The sequence below is a fragment of the Telopea speciosissima genome, chromosome 6, assembly GCF_018873765.1.
Source record: "Telopea speciosissima isolate NSW1024214 ecotype Mountain lineage chromosome 6, Tspe_v1, whole genome shotgun sequence".
In the NCBI taxonomy this organism is placed as follows: Eukaryota; Viridiplantae; Streptophyta; class Magnoliopsida; order Proteales; family Proteaceae; genus Telopea; species Telopea speciosissima.
Window position 1 is genome coordinate 33,809,004 of NC_057921.1, and position 16,824 is coordinate 33,825,827.

The 16,824-nt window shown below is 41.6% G+C and overlaps 1 protein-coding gene and 1 non-coding gene across 2 annotated transcripts in view; both read left to right on the top strand.

Annotated features, from left to right (window-relative positions):
* LOC122666120 (plant cysteine oxidase 3) overlaps nt 1-16,824 on the top strand; it is a 41,035-nt gene that overhangs the window by 21,047 nt on the left and 3,164 nt on the right. The window lies entirely within an intron of this gene.
* On the top strand, nt 12,286-12,392 carry LOC122666351. The gene has a single exon (XR_006333543.1). It is a non-coding gene; the product is annotated as a small nucleolar RNA R71 (small nucleolar RNA).

Below are 16,824 nucleotides of genomic sequence, written 5' to 3' on the forward strand. Positions count from 1 at the left end.
CTCCGTTAAGTCCGGTACGTGAGGCAAGTGCATCAAATTGTTGCATGTAGTCTGCTACTGATAGGGCTCCTTGCTATAGTGAGTTGAGCGGATCATGCAGCCGTGCTTTGAAGGTTGATGGAAGATACATTCCCTTCAATACTTCTTTCATCTCGAGCCAAGTGGTAGGGGTTATTCCTTGTTGATGTAATCTCCTCTCATAATTGTTCCAACATTCTTGGCAGGTCATACTAACTTGGTCCGTGCAAGCTTCATCTTCTTTGACTCTATGATGTAGATCAACGCATGAAGAAAAGGGCAAAAACACTGTTCACATGAACGGTATCTGAGTACTGTTCACGTGAACAATACCTGAGTTCTGTTCACGTGATACTGTTCGCATGAACAGTGATATGGGCCCCACCTGGACAGCTGGCTTAGAGGAGTTGATGTATCTAGGCCGTATGCCAAAAAGTACAGCCGCAAGTGTAGAGATTCCCCCACACCAGCAGTAAAAATCGTGGGCTGTTGAGGTTTTATTTTATTATTAGACTTTTAGTTTCCTAGTTATGTTTGAGTTGTACTCCTAATTGGGAATCCTAGTTAGACTTTACTTTCTATTTTTGTTTCAGCCGTTAGGCTATATAAACATGTAATCAGCTCTTGAGAGTTCCGACGATTTGAATGAATAGAAAAGTTTGTTTATGCCATGGAACAAGAACTCGTCGAGATCTCGGTAATATCTCGGTTTTTTGCAAAGCCAAGACGAGATGCTAGGCAAAATAGAAGGAATGCATTGTCTCGAGATCTTGGTGGTCTCGGTCATCTCGGTTCGGTGGGAAACCTTGGTATACAAACACTTATTTATGCTAGAAACCAAGACAGACGCTTTTGCCAAAAACCAAGACAAACACTTATGTTAGGTAACCCGATAAGGGTACTTTGGGCATTTCCTTTGTTATTTTGTTTCTTTATTTCTCTCCTTAGCTATCATAGTTGGCTATGGAGGGTATACTTGTAATTCTGTCCTAATTAATGAAATCTATATAGAGGGACTGAGGAGAGTCACAACTCACTCAAGTCATTCTCACATTCTCTCATTCTCTCATTCTCAATTTAGCTAACATGGTATCAAAGCTAACCCTATTCTGATCCAATCTCCCAAACCCTCCATCTCTTCTCTTACCTTCTCTTTTCCCTTTCTTCTACCTTCGATCCCTTCTCTCCTTCTCTTGGTTTCCATCCTTCACCTTATGGCAGCACTAATGAGGTGATCTTACGATCTAGTTGTTGCCCTCCAACCTACCTCCTTTTGTTAAGAATAGTTGTTTCAGGGGTATACTTGTACATAAACCCCTTTTTATGTATTCTATGTGTTATTTGTATTAGGCTAAGGGCCTGAGTGTAATTAAATATTCTTTTCAATAAAAGGCTGTTTGTCTCTAGTTGAGAGAGATAACAGATTACACCAAATCGTGTTTGAACTTTGTCTCTCTTGGAGCTTCTCTTCTTTCTTCTCTTTTTACTCTAAAACCTAACATGGTATCAAAGCAATTTGTTCTTAGAGTTTGAAGGTGTTTGAAGGTTGCGTGGAAGGCTAGAGTTAGCCTCCATCTCCTTGTTCTTGCTGGTTTTGCGAAGGAAACCTTAGGGTATCTTCACCAAGCTGTTTCTTCCTTGTTTGACAACCAAATAGAGAGCAACCAGATGCTCTAGCTTCGTTTGGAAGTCCCCTTTCTTGCCATTTGATCATCTCAAGTCTACTGGCAGCATCAGAGGATAGAATCTGAGTTTCGGCCAGACACATTCTGCACCCTTTTCTGCCAGTCAGAGTTCTTGAAGTGATCCAGCTCTTCGATTGAGCTTTGTCTGCTACATTCTTTGGGCCTTTCAGCATCGTTTTTGGGTAAAGAAGACTTGCCCTTGTTGCTCCGCTGCTGTTTGCTGCTTTGTTGAGGTTTTACAAGCCTTTTTCAGTTTTCTGGTCTCTGTTTTTGCCTCTTTTTTACTGCTGTGTTCAAGGGGCAGTTGTTGTGGTTGGAATACAGTTGTTTGGACTTACTAAGTATTTGATTTAAGGTAAATATGGGTGACAAAAATGTGGAAACAGCCTTGCCTTTGTCTGCAGACCAAATTGCTGCATCACCCTTTGTTCCTTCATATGAGAACCCAAATGTGCAGCTTCCCATTGTCAAGTTGGACAATACCAATTACCTAGATTGGTCCCGATCCATGAAACTGATCCTTAGGTGTAGGGGAAAGATGGGGTACATAAATGGCAGCATCAAGGCTCCTCTTCCTACCGACCAAGGGTATTCCAAATGGGACATTGAGAACTCTCTTGTGATGGCTTGGCTTCTTTTCTCAATGAAGCCTGAGATTGGACGGAGGTTTATGGGTAAGGAGACTGCCAAAGACATTTGGGATAGTGTAGCCTGTATCTTTGATCGTGTTGGAGACTCTACAAAGGTGTACCAACTTCTCCAATAGATTGTTAGCCTATGCCAGGGTGATAGAAGCATCTCTGACTACTATTGTCTTGTTGTGGGCCTGTGGGAGGAGTATGATCACTATAGAGATCTTCAGCTGTGTCCTGATGATGAAGTCAAGGTACACAGGTTGTTTGAGAAGGAGAGGGTACTATTTCTTCTTGGTGGCCTGAATCCTGAATTTGAGCCTCTAAGGGTACAAATCCTTGGCCGACCTAGTCTTCCCTCACTGGAGGAGGTGTGTGGATATCTACAGAGTGAGGAAACCCGTAGGGGTGCCATGGGGACTAGTATCAACCCCACTGTTGAGCGATCTGCTCTTGTTTCTTCCACCTCTCAGGACTCCCCTAAGGGAGCTGATAAGGGGGCTGCTAAGGGATCTTCGAAGAGCCGATTCTTATGTAACCATTGTGGAAAATCTGGCCATATGAAGGATTTCTGTTGGGATCTCCATGGGAAGCCCCCTCCTGGTTCCTCTGGGGGACTGAAGGGACAGCGTAAGAAGGGGCCTAAGGCTCATGTTGGGGTCATTGAAGCTGATTCCTCTTCTCTTTCCCCAGCTGACATTACTGCCTTTCGCCGAGTTGTAGCCCATCTGGATGGTTCACCTGCTGCTCCTACTTCTACTGCACTACAGGCCTCTTCCTCCTCCGGCACCACACCTTGGGTTATTAACTCGGGCGCCACGGATCATATGACTGGTAGGTCTCAGCTATATAATTCCTACTCTGTTTGTTCTGGGAAAGATAAGATAAAAATTGCTGATGGTTCATTCTCTTCCATCTCTGGTAAGGGAGATATCCAAGTTACACCTTGCTTACCCTTGAAGTCTGTTTTTCATGTTCCCAACTTTGCTACTAACCTTCTTTCTGTTAGCCAACTGACTAAATCTTTGAACTGCTTTGTCACCTTCTTTCCTACCCATTGTCTTTTTTAGGATTTGGTGACGAGGAAGGTGATTGGCAGTGGTCATGAAGCTAATGGCTTATATGTTTTGGAGACTGGTGCTTCCCCTGCTATACAACCTCAATCCTACGTTTGTGGGCAAGAAGGTGGATGTACTCAAGAGGATATTTTGCTTTGGCATCGTCGGTTGGGACACACTTCTTTTTCTGTTATGAGGAAACAGTTACCTCACTTATTTACCGCCTTTCCTATCTCTCATGTTTTTCATTGTGAACCTTGTTTATTTGCCAAAAGTTGTAAAATAGTTTATACATCCAATGGTAATCGATCTACTTCACCTTTTCATCTTATCCATACTGATGTTTGGGGGCCTTCCCCTGTTACCTCTTTGCGTGGCTTCCGCTACTTTGTGTCTTTTATTGATGATTATTCTCGGGTTACTTGAGTGTACTTGTTGAAACACAAAAGTGATGTCCATGTTGCATTTACAAATTTTTATGAGTTAGTATATACCCAATTTCAAACCCGGATCCAAATTGTTCGTTCTGACAAAGGTGGGGAGTATATGTATAGTGGTTTGGAAACCTTTTTTTCTAACCATGGCATTATTCATCAGGTGCCTGTATTGATACCCCACAACAAAATGAGATGCCTGAAAGAAAAAATCGCCATCTTCTTGAGGTGGCTAGGTCCCTTTGGTTTACCATGCATGTTCCAAAAACCTTTTGGTCTGATGCCCTCCTCACTGCTATCTTTCTTATTAATCACATGCCATCTAGTGTCTTGAACTTCAAAGTTCCACTTGAGGTCTTACCTCCCTGTTCTTCTTCCTTCTCTCTTCCACCAAGGGTGTTTGGGTGCATTTGCTATGTCCATATTAGCAAATCTGCCCGCACTAAATTGGATCCTAAGGCTTTAAAGTGCATCTTTCTTGGGTATTCCTCCACATCCAAAGGTTATAAGTGTTATCATCCCCCTACACGTCGGTGGCTTCTCTCCAAAGATGTCCATTTCTTTGAAACTATTCCTTATTTTCGGTCACCTCTTCAGGGGGAGTGTTCATCTCGGGGTAGTGTAGAGGGTGAAGAGGTTCCAGAGTTTGTTTCAGTTCCTCTTTTCTCCCCTATTTCTATTTCTCCTTTTCAGATTGACAAGGGAAAGAAAAGTTCTGTGGATACTGTTGTTGAGGGGGAGCCTCCTGTGGATAATGTTGTTGAGGGGGAGTCTCCCAGTGCACAGGTGAATAGAGAACAGGGGGAGCTACTGGTGTATATGAAAGATAGGAGAAATCCTGCTTCATGGCTTCCTATAAAGAAGACCTGCCAAAACCCTGCTTTGTTTCCTCATCCTGAACTTCCATCCATCGAGATAGGTATACCTTCCTCTACTTCTATATCCTCAGACTTAGATCTTCCTATTGCCCACCGCAAGGGCACTAGGGCATGTACTAATCCCATTGCTAAGTTTGTTTTCTATGATTCTATCTCCCTTACAGGTATAGCCTTTTCTGTGGCTATCTCTTCCATATCTATTCCCAAGAATGTAGCAGAAGCTATGGTAGATCCAAAATGGAGAGAAGCAATGAATACAGAGATGTTGGCTCTGGAGAAGAATCACACTTGGGACCTTGTTGAGCTTCCTAAAGGGAGGACCCCTGTTGGATGCAGATGAGTTTTCATGGTCAAGTTCAAGTCTGATGGTACTGTGGAGAGGTATAAGGCAAGACTGGTCGCTAAGGGTTATACACAGGTGTATGGCATTGACTATCAGGAGACCTTTGCCCCAGTAGCCAAGCACGACTCCATCCGTGTACTTCTCTCAGTGGCTGCAAATCTTGATTGGCCATTGTACCAACTTGATGTGAAGAATGCATTTTTACATGGTGACCTAGAAGAAGAGGTGTATATGTATCATCCTCCTGGGTTCAAGCTTACTGGTGATAATGGGAAAGTTTGTCGTCTTAGGAAGGCTCTTTATGGACTCAAACAGTCTCCTAAGGCTTGGTTTGAGAGGTTTAGACAAGCCCTCCTACAGAATGGGTATACTCAAAGTCAAGCTGATCAGACATTGTTTATACAAAGGAAGGGCAGTACTACTACAACTCTCATTGTTTATGTTGATGACATTGTGGTCACAAGAAATAGTGAAGCTGAAATCTCAAAACTTAAGCTTTATTTGGCTCGGTAGTTTGAGATCAAAGATCTCGGTCCATTGAAGTATTTTTTGGGGATTGAAGTTTCAAGGTCCAAGCAAGGGATCAGTGTTTGCCAAAGGAAGTTTGTTCTTGATCTACTTACAGAGACAAGTTACTTAGGGTGCAAACCAATCTCCTCCCTTATTGAGCAGAACCACAGACTGGGGGAAGATTGTGGCGAACCTCTTGTTGATGCTGAAAAATACCAGAGATTAGTAGGCAAGCTAATCTATCTTTCCCTCACCAGACCTGACCTAACTTATGCTGTTGGAGTGGTGAGTCAGTTTATGCATGCACCCAAGATGGGACATCTTGATGCAGTTTATAGAATCCTCAGGTACCTAAAGTCATGTCCTGGAAAGGGACTTCTCTTCTCTAGGAATGATCACTTAAGAATCAAAGTTTATACAGATGCTGATTGGGCCAGGTCTATTTTGGATAGAAGGTCCACTTCTGGATACTGTACTTTTGTTGGGGGAAACTTAGTCACTTGGAGAAGTAAGAAGCAACCTGTGGTAGCAAGGTCAAGTGCTGAAGCAGAGTTTAGAGCCATGGCCCATGGTGTGTGTGAAATCTTGTGGTTGAAGAAACTTGTTCAAGAATTGGGGTTTGAGACAACTGAACCTATGAGTCTATACTGCGATAACAAGGCAGCCATCAGTATTGCTCACAATCTGGTTCAACATGACCAGACAAAGCATGTTGAGGTTGATAGACACTGTATCAAGGAGAAGATAGAGTCTAAGACTATTTGTACTCCTTTTGTGAAGACAAATGTACAAGTGGCAGACATATTCACCAAAGGACTTAGTTCTCATCACTTTAGTTTTATGTTAGACAAGCTGGGTATGTATGACATATACCACCCAGCTTGAGGGGGAGTGTTAAGAATAGTTGTTTCAGGGGTATACTTGTACATAAACCCCTTTTTATGTATTCTATGTGTTATTTGTATTAGGTGAAGGGCCTAAGTGTAATTAAATATTCTTTTCAATATAAGGCTGTTTGTCTCTAGTTGAGAGAGAAAACAGATTACACCAAATCGTGTTTGAACTTTGTCTCTCTTGGAGCTTCACTTCTTTCTTCTCTTTTTACTCTAAAACCTAACACCTTTTCCCATGTTATAAATTATTTCTCTATATCCGATAGATGCTGCCTTTCTCCTTACGATTTTGCTGTTCTCCAAGCTTTCGAAGATTCAGCCTCGTCTAATTTCTGAGTTGATCTCCCCTCTATTGGAGCTTCATCCGCAACCATCTCCAGCATCTATCCATTCCTACACCCTTTCTTTGAAGAACCCTAACCCCAAATCGATTTCCTATCCAATTCTACATCGATTTCTAGGTTTAGAGTTGCTTGCGGCTGCTGTTTCTTTTCTGGGCTGTTTTCAGTCTTCAAGAAGGCCACTCGACCTTGCTCTCAGCCTCAGATTCTGAGTTGTTTTCATTGGCCCCAACAGGATTCCTTACCTATTTGGATCAATTTCAGCATACAAGGGTGCCCACCAAGTTTTTGCTGAATTGTCTCTTATAGTTCTCCTTCTCCGTTTGGTGTGAAATTTTGAGGACTTCTTCTCTCATCATTAAAGAGTACTCGATCGAGTTTTTCAGCCTCTCTCATTGAATATTTCTTGGAGATATTTCTGCTGCCTCTTGTTGGAGAATTTCTTGAATCATCATGACAGGTTCAGACTCCTCTTCTACAACTTCTGGGCAAGATGGCTGCCCTGGACAGACCTCCTTCCTTTTTCAGTTCCAAAATCCAATCAAGCTTGATGGTTCCAACTATCTCAAGTGGCCTCGGACCACCTATTTGACCATTGCTGGTCGAGGGCTGACTGGCCATATCCTTGGCCAACCCTATCTCGGCTGATGGGTCTCCGAAAGAGAAGTGGCTGTCCAATGATGCCATGGTGATGTCTGTTTGAGTTTAAAATAATACCGTAAGCGTATGGGTCAATCGTAGTTACGGGTCGAACACAGGGAGGTGATTAATCCAATTTCCACTTAGACAGAGCACACCAATTAATGGTTGAGTGATCTAAATTAATTAAGAGAACTAAAACTAATTAAAAGATCAAAAACAGAAAACTAATAAAATTAAGTAAAATAGAAGAACTTAGCTGGTTAAGGAAGTTGCATAATCCAATGAAGATGACTCCGTCACTCTAGCCCGTCACTTGAATTCGCCGCACCCCGATAACGAAGAACAAATTACAAAAGTGCTTAAATAAAATTACACATATGATCTTAGGAGAAGGAGATAAAATTCTGTTTTAACAATGAGAAGAACAAAATAAAAGAATGGAAAAACAACGCAGAACTTGATGAAAATAGAACAGCTTTGAATTGAATCTTCTAATCCTCAATAACTCCACAAACTTGAATGTCGATTACAGCCCCACTCAGAAATCAGAATTGCTTAATAGACAAAGAGAATAGAACATAAAAGAATAAAACCAAAAAAACTGAAGAAGCAGAAAAACGAGATGGGGGAGAAAGAGCTACCCTCCGTTTCTTCTCCTCTCCTCCTCTTATATCGTTTTTTTTCTAAGACAAAAGGGAAAGAATGAAATTAAAAAAAACCAAGAGAAGAACCACCCAAATCGTGGTTGAATCCCAACCCAAATACAACTCTCCCCTTTGTTCTAAAATAGAAAGACAAACTAAAATCCCTAGAACTTAGAAACCTAACCTATTTAGAAGACTAAAGATAGAGGGATAGGTAACTAACTCCAAATCGGTTCACCTAATAGAACCGATATAATTAGCCCAATCTTGATCAATGAGAGTCTTCAATCTTGAACAGCCATTCTGATTAGGAGTCTTGCACAAAATCGTCACCCATAGCCATAGCTGAGTGTTATCACATGAGGGAGAGAGAGAGATTTTCAACCTCACTAAAAATCATTTTTGGGCTATATCTTTCTATCCTTGGCCCGGATGGACCCAGCCCGAGAATTAAAGTTGCACCATTTTAAATTCCGGACGATATGAGCCCAATATCCAATATTTCCCGAAAGGTTTCTAATTTGCCAAAATTGCCATTATGCCCCTATGCTTGATTTTTCTCTCTTCTTCTCTAAACTCGAATTGGCTCGTAATCAAGTGACTTCCGACGCTACGCATTGGAAAGCTAACCCGGCTGAATTCTTCAACCTTGTAGCTTGGTGTTTGGCGGTCCAATTAGACATGTATTCTCCACTTTAACCAAAATGTCCCTAAACCTGAAAATTGACAGAAAATACCCAAGTAGCACTGTTCTTGGAATAAAATGACAGTAAATAATGCATTAAAATGAGGTATAAAATATGCCTAACAAATACCCTCATACTTAAACTTTGCTTGTCCTCGAGCAAAAAAGAAAAAAACTTAGAAAGCAAAACAAAACGAAAATCTTAGCTCACTTTGGTAGGAATCACGATTGCACTTAGCATGTGCAACAAGCCTTTAAACCCCTAGGTTAGTGGACGAGTTGTGTCTCGTGAGTGTTTGCAGTGAATACACACACAAAATTCAATTGTAAATCCATCTTACTTTGAGATTTTCTAGATATTCCCCCACACTTAAACTTTATTATCCCACTCTGAGTTGGAGAACTGTCATACATCTAAATTAGTGAAACTTTGGGATTTAGGTTAGTCACACTATTTTCCCTCGAGATTAGATCGAGTAGGTCATCTAGGCTACAAAAGACTTCAGCTCGGAGTTTTGGTAGAACCTTTAAGCACATACACAATCTCAATTTCACTTTGCCATATATTTCCAAGTATTGAACTCAAATGTTCCTCTACTATGTTTGGCTTGAATGACATGCAGGGCTTGCACCCGACACCCAAGTTACCAAGCAGTGTTGGAATAGATTCTCAGTGCATTTATCTTTTGATTGTTACTTTGTGGCTTTAGAAATTGATGCAGTATGAGTTCAAACTTTGAATTTTTTTTTTTTTTATTTATTCTACTCCAATCGTGCAATGTCTTGACCTCTTAAGCTTTTTAGGTGGCTCTTGTAGCGAGCTTTAGGCCAATTACTCTTAAACCAGACGGCTTTAAGGAATTAGGTGTAAAACACCCCTCGGGCTTACTTTTTTTTGGGTGAATAAATATGTATTACCATACCCTAGGAGGGGGCAGGGAAAAGAGAGAAAGGAATATACAAGGGAAGAGGGGGGAGGGGAGAAGCAAAGCAGACCTACGCAGAGGTGGCAATAAAAAGGGAGGTCAGATCAAGACCCCAAAAAACTGCAATGTGCCTATTTCTAGGGGTGTCTCTGATAGCACAAAGAGGGAGATGGCTGAGCTTGGAAGAGACATCAAAGGAGATGGCTTTCCAAATCAGATCATAAGATCGAGAGTTGGAAATCCATCTCCTAATGTTACGCTCCATCCAAATGTGGTGAACAGCAGCTCCAAAGATTAGCTTGCCAATGATGTCGCAGATCGAGGTCCCTGAAAAGGACTTGGCCACCCAGCGGCCATTCTCTGTCAAAAGGAAGGGGTCTTCTGCTACGGTGCCAAATGGAAGAGAGGGTTTTTTTCCAGATGGTAGAGGTGAAAGGGCAGTCAAAGAAGAGGTGGGGAATGTCTTCGAGACCGTTCCAACAAAGGGAGCAGGTGGGGGAAGCATGGATGTGATGGTGAATAAGGAAGGCTTGGGTTGGGAGGCAAAGGCGGAGGGCTCTCCAGGTGGTGAGGCTATGGCGGGGAATGTGGCCTCTGAACCAGACAAGGTTATGTCAAGGGATAATGGGGGCGGAGTGGCGAACAAAGTTCCAAGCAGAGAAGGAGGTGAATCGGCCATTGGGGGAGGGCAACCACAAAAGTTTGTCATCAGAAGGGGGGGGGGGAGGGGGGAAGGGGGGGGGGAGAGCAGGCCAAATCCTATCGGGCTTACTTACTCAAGCCAAATAGGCTACAAGTTAAGACTGGATCAATGAACAACTTTTTTTTTCTTTTTGCAATCAACTATATCATGCAAATGTACCACGGTCCAGCCTTAACTCCTAACCAAAACCCGTGTCAACAAGACGACTAACAAAATTGGCTCTCTCAGTAGACAGTGGTTTTGATTTTACTTAATTGTTTTAAAATCCCACCTTGAAATATATTCCAATTCCCTTCCTCATTACGGAATTTTTATTACTTCAAAGTGTAGGATATTTGGATGTTCTCAAAATCTTTCAAAAATAAATCAAAGAGGCTACAAACTCTAACTTAAACCAAAGAAAGGATTCACAAATAAACTCATGCCTCTCCCCATACTTAAAATATGCAATGTCCTCAATTCATGAAAGAAATAAAATAAAAAATAAAAAAAAATAAAAAAAAGACAAAGAAGAGGGATGTTACCACAGGCGATCAATCATCATCAGAGTAGAGAGGCTCATGGAGATCCATGACCTCTCCCATAGTTGCAGATGGCATATCAATGAATGGCTTCAAGCATTAACCATTGACCTTGAAGATTTCACCATTTCCTGGATTCAAAACCTCAATAGCACCATGTGAGAACACTTTATGAACAATATATGGGCCATCCCATCGGGATCTCAACTTACCTGGGAAAAGATGCAATTTTGAATTATAAAGCAAGACCTTGTCACCAACTTAAAATGATTTCCGGAGAATATGTTTGTCATGGAATGCTTTAGTCTTTGCCTTGTAAATCCGAGCATTGTCATAGGCATCATTTCGAATTTCCTCCAACTCTGATAGTTGGAATCGTCTATGTGCACCGGCATCAGACAGATCAAAATTCAATTTCTAGATGGTCCAAAATGCTCTGTGTTCTAACTCAACCAGTAGATGACATGCTTTCCCATACACCAGATGGTAGGGAGATTAACCGAGATCGGTCTTGTACGCGGTCCGATGAGCCTACAAGGCATCTACCAATCAGTTAGACCAATCCTTGCGGTTGGGATTAACGGTTTTCTCTAAGATTTGTTTGATTTGCCTATTAGACACTTCCACTTGGCCACTAGTTTGGGGGTGATAAGGGGTGGCCAATTTATGGGTGATCCCATATTTCTTCATTAGGGCCTCGAAGGGTCTATTGTAAAAATGTTTACCCCTATCACTAATCAAAGCACGTGGTATACCAAAGCAGGAAAGTGGGGAGTGGAGAGTGGAGAGTGAAGATGTTAGAAGGGGTTCAGATTTTTTAAGGAAAAAAGAAAAAGAAAAAAAAAAGCAAAATACTTACAAGGTTGGAGATGTCATCGCCTCACCGGACGCCGGTCGAAAATGGGGACTGAGAGGGAGGAGTGAGGTCTGAGGGAGTCGCGACAGTCGCCCTCGCCGCTGCTCCTTTTTCTCCTTTTCTCTTTCGCAGGTTTTCTTTCTTCTCTTTTGGTTATGGGTGAGACGGTGAGGAGTGAGGAGGACTTTCGTTTTTTTTTTCCGTTTTTGTTTGGCTTAGGTGATTCCATGTAACACAATATACAGAAATAATGTATACAAGCCTATGAAAATATAAGAAATAGAATAAAACTTTATATATTTTAATTTTGTTTTGTTTTTAAATGATTCGGTGTATCGCAATGTAAGAAAATCATATACACATAACCAATAAGAACATAGAAAATAGAATAAAATGTAAAAAATATAATAAAATAATGAAGTAGCGCTTTTCCACCAAGGCGCCCAAACGCCTTGACTCATCAAAACCGCCAGGATGCCAAGGCGACGCCTTAATAACTATGGATGCCACATATCAAGACCATGGTGAGGGCACTCTTAGAGCAAATCTTTGAATCTCTCCATGAGTTTGGAAAATGATTCATTTGGCTTTTGCCTAAATTGAAGAATATCATTCCTGATTTTATTCGTTTTATGCAAAGGAAAGAATTTTTTTAGAAAGACAACAGTAAATTGATCCCATGTAGTAATAGAATCTCTAGGCAAACTGTAAAGCCATTTCTTGGCTCCATCATTGAGTAAAAAAGTAATGAATCTCACCTTTACAGCATTATTTGTAAGTTGTTGCATCTTAATGAGGACACAGACTTCCTCAAACTCCCTAAGGAAAAGATAGGCATCCTTAGAAGCCAACCCATGAAAATGGGGCAGCAAACTAATGAATTGGGATTTTAATTCATAATTATTTCCTTGGGCAGCCGGCAGATGAATACATGATGGTTGTGCCATTCGAGCGGGATAAAAACGGTCCCGAAGGGTTTTAGGTTGTTCCTCACCCATGATTGGTCTCTCTACTCATTGTAAACGATGCTTAGAATATCGGTTCCAAACACTCATGCAACGCAAAAACCAAACAAGCAAAATAGTAAAGCACAAACTTCCTTTTTTTTTTTTAAATATAATGCAAAGTACTCCAAATCGGTTAAAAACTGAATTATGTCGCCTTCCTGGTAACGGCGCCAAAAACTTGTTTGAGTTTAAAATAATACCGCAAGCGTACGGGTCAATCGTAGTTACGCGTCGAATATAGGGAGGTGATTAATCCAATTTCCACTTAGGCAGAGCACACCAATTACTGGTTGAGTGATCTAAACTAATTAAGAGAACTAAAACTAATTAAAAGATCAAAAACAAAAAACTAATAAAATTAATTAAAATAGAAGAACCTAGCTGGTTAAGGAAGTTGCACAATCCAATGAAGATGACTCTGTCACTCTGAAGAACAAATTACACAAGTGCTTAAATAAAATTACACATATGATCTTAGGGGGGGAGATAAATTCTGTTTTAACAATGAGAAGAACAAAATAAAAGGATGGAAAAAAAATGCAGAACGTGAAGAAAATAGAACAGCTTTGAATTGAATCTTCTAATCCTCAATAACTCCACAAACTTGAATGTTGATTACAGCCCCACTCAGAAATCAGAATTGCTTAATAGACAAAGAGAATAGAACATAAAAGAATAAAACCAAAAAAACTGAAGAAGCAGAAAAGCAAGATGAGGGAGTAAGAGCTACCCTCCGTTTCTCCTCCTCTCCTCTTATATTGTTTTTTTTCTAAGACAAAAAGGAAAGAAGAAAAATAAAAAACCAAGAGAAGAACCACCCAAATCGTGGTTGGATCCCAACCCAAATACACCTCTCCCCTTTGTTCTAAAATAGAAAGACAAACTAAAATCCCTAAAACTTAGAAACTTAACCTATTTAGAAGACTAAGGATAGAAGAATAGGTAACTAACTCCAAATCGGTTCACCTAATAGAACCGATATAATTATCCCAATCTTGGTCAGTGAGAGTTCAATCTTGAACAGCCATTCTGATTAGGAGTCTTGCACAAAATCGTCACCCATAGCCATAGCCGAGTGTTATCACATGAGAGAGAGAGAGAGATTTTTTCCCTTTTTTTTTTATTCTATTCTTTCATCATAAATGTCAACCTCACTAAAAATCATTTTTGGGCTATATCTTTCTATCCTAGGCTCGGATGGACCCAGCCCAAGAATTAAAGTTGCACCATTTTAAATTCCGGACGATATATATTTCCCGAAAGATTTCCAATTTGCCAAAATTCCCATTATGCCTCTATGCTTGATTTTTCTCTCTTCTTCTTCTCTAAACTCAAATCGGCTTGTAATCAAGTGACTTCCGACGCTACGCATTGGAAAGCTAACCCAGCTGAATTCTTCAACCTTGTAGCTTGGCATTTGGCACTCCAATTAGACATGTATTCTACACTTTGACCAAAATGTCCCTAAACCTGAAAAATGACAAAAAATACCCGAGTAGCACTGTTCTTGGAATACAAATAATGCATTAAAATGAGGTATAAAATATGCCTAACAATGTCTTACCTGCTGCAATCTATACGAGCAGATCTGTCCAACAATTTCATACTTCTAGAGACAGCTCATGCGATCTGGAGTGCTGCCAAAGAGACTTATGGGCGTGTTGGGAATACTGCCCAAGTGTATGAGATTCGCAAGAAGGCTAATAAGCTCACTCAGAAGTTGTCTGCCACTACATACTATGCTACACTCAAGAGCTTGTGGCAGCAATTGGATCATTACTCCACTTATCAGCCCTCTATACCTGTTGATGTTGCCACCTACCGTAAAACCGTAAACACGTCGACAGTGTCCGTGTATACGACTTCTTGGCTAGTTTGAATGTGGAGTATGACCCTTTTAGAATGCAAGTGATGAACCAATCTCCCTTTCCTACACTGGAGCAGTCCTTTACCATGATTCATGCAGAGGAGACTCGTCGGGCTGCAATGTTACAAGCTCCTATTGTTGCTAGGTCTGCCCTACAGACTACTGCAGGCCCTGCTCCTATTTCCACTACTGACAGTGGTAATGTTGCCTCCAAAGAGCCTGTCAAATGTGAGCATTGCCACAGGCCCTATCACACCAAGGCTGAAAGTAGCAAAAAGAGGCCGGGGGAAGCTCAAACCGAAGGCCAATCTGACTGAAGCTACTGCTCCTACTGCTACAATCCCCTCTGCTGACACTGGTTTTACTCAGGATGAGCTACTTGCCCTTCATCGCCTGCTCCAGCCATCTTCCGTTGCACCTTCCATAGCACCTACATCAACTACCTCTTCTGGCTCTTACTTTGCCTTAGGTATTCCGGTCGGTAGTCATTGTACGTCGGTAGTTTCCAATCCTTGGATCATAGACTCCGGTGCCACTGACCATATGACTGGCTCCTCTCATGTATTTCATCATTATTCTCCTTGTTCTGGTAGAGTTACTGTTCGAGCGGCGAATGGTTCCCTTTCTCCCATTCATGGAAAGGGTTCCATTCACTGCTCTCCTTCCATTACCCTAAATTTTGTTTTGCATGTTCCTACCTTTCCTACTAATCACCTCTCCGTTAGTAGTCTAACCAAAGATTTGAACTGCAAATTAACCTTCTTTCCTTCTCATTGTGTCATACAGGATCTGGAGAAGGGCCACGCGATTAGGGGTGATAAGGTACATGGTGGTCTCTACATACTCGACACTGGTTAGACTTGTCCACCATCAGTTTCTTCTTCGCCTCATCAGTTACATTCAACAACTTCTTAGGATCTCCATCTATGGCATTGTCGGCTTGGTCATCCTCCTCTGAGAACTTTAGCCTTTGTGTTTCCTCAGTTAGTTAAAGATTATAACAAGGACGAGTTTTTACGTGAAGCCTGTGTCTTGGCTAAGCAGACTCGTTCTACTTACTCTCCAATCAATAAAAGAAGTACTTCTCCTTTTGCTTTAATTCATACTGATGTGTGGGGCCCTGCCCGTTGTGTTTCTATTTCTGGCTATAAATGGTTTATCTCCTTCATTGACTGCTTTACTTGGACCACTTGGGTGTATATGATGCAACACAACAGTGAGGTTTTTCGATGTTTCCAGCTATTCCATTGCATGATCCAGACCCAATTCAATGCCAAATTAAAAATTCTGCGGAGTGATAATGGCAAAGAATTCATGGAGGGTCAATTCCAAACCTATTTGGCTGAAAATGGCATCATCCATCAAACCAGCTGTGTAGACACTCCTGCCCAGAATGGAGTCGCCGAAAAGAAAAATCGACACCTTTTGGAAGTGGCTCGGGCCATTATGTTTGCACGGCAGGTTCCTCAATATTGGAGTGATGCTATACTCACTGCTGCCTACCTCATTAATCGTATGCCTACTCTTGTCCTTGATGGGCGTACTCCTGTCGACCTCCTTCAAGGTTCCTCCTCCTTTGTGGTCCCCCCAAAAATCTTTGGTTGTGTTTACTATGCTCGCAATCATCACCTTCATGGTAAGCTTGATCCTCGGAGCATCCGGTGTATTTTTTTGGGCTACTCCGCCACCCAAAAAGGCTACAAGTGTTATCATCACCCTTCTCAGCATATGTTTGTTACCATGGACATTATCTTTCATGAGTCCTTGGCATACTATTCTCAGCCACCTCTTCAGGGGAGCATAATCCGGTGTTTGAAGATGTGTCTAATCTTCTACCCGCTCCTACTCAAGGGGAGCCTCTTTTATCCGCTCCTACTCAAGGGGAGCCTCTTCTACCAGCTCCTACTTAGGGGGAGCCTCCTTCTCTAGAAGCTCCTGTCTCTAGTGTGCCTCTTATTCAGGGGACACGAAGACCTGTGAGTCAAATCCCTGTGGATCAAGTCTTCAGCCGGAAACACAAAAAGCATGTTGAGATCACCTTTACTGTACCACTTCTTTAACCGTCAGAACCTGATCCAGATCTAGATTCCACTGCGCTGCCTGGTAAGGATCCCTATCTTGACATACTTATTGCTACCCATAAGGGCGTTAGATCTTGTACCCAACATCCTATCTCCAATT